This window comes from Cariama cristata, unplaced genomic scaffold, assembly GCF_000690535.1.
Source record: "Cariama cristata isolate BGI_N322 unplaced genomic scaffold, ASM69053v1 scaffold27115, whole genome shotgun sequence".
NCBI lineage: Eukaryota > Metazoa > Chordata > Aves > Cariamiformes > Cariamidae > Cariama > Cariama cristata.
Window position 1 is genome coordinate 36,553 of NW_009617329.1, and position 263 is coordinate 36,815.

Below are 263 nucleotides of genomic sequence, written 5' to 3' on the forward strand. Positions count from 1 at the left end.
CAGCAGCCCTCGTGCGGCGTTGCGCTGCCGATGTCTTGGCAAAGGGCAGCCTCGGTGGAGCTTGAGGTGCTGAAAATCATTGGAGTCTGCTGGCCTTTACAGAAACGCAGCATGTCAGTTCTGTGGATGAAGCCTTTCTTCAGGAGAGGATCAAGGTTTAAACTCAAGCCTTAGATCTCCAGAGCTCAAGGGGAAAGCAAGGCACTGTGTGTGATGGGACAGAAACTCAAAAGCCAGCATGGGCTGAACTAAGCCCTGCGCTG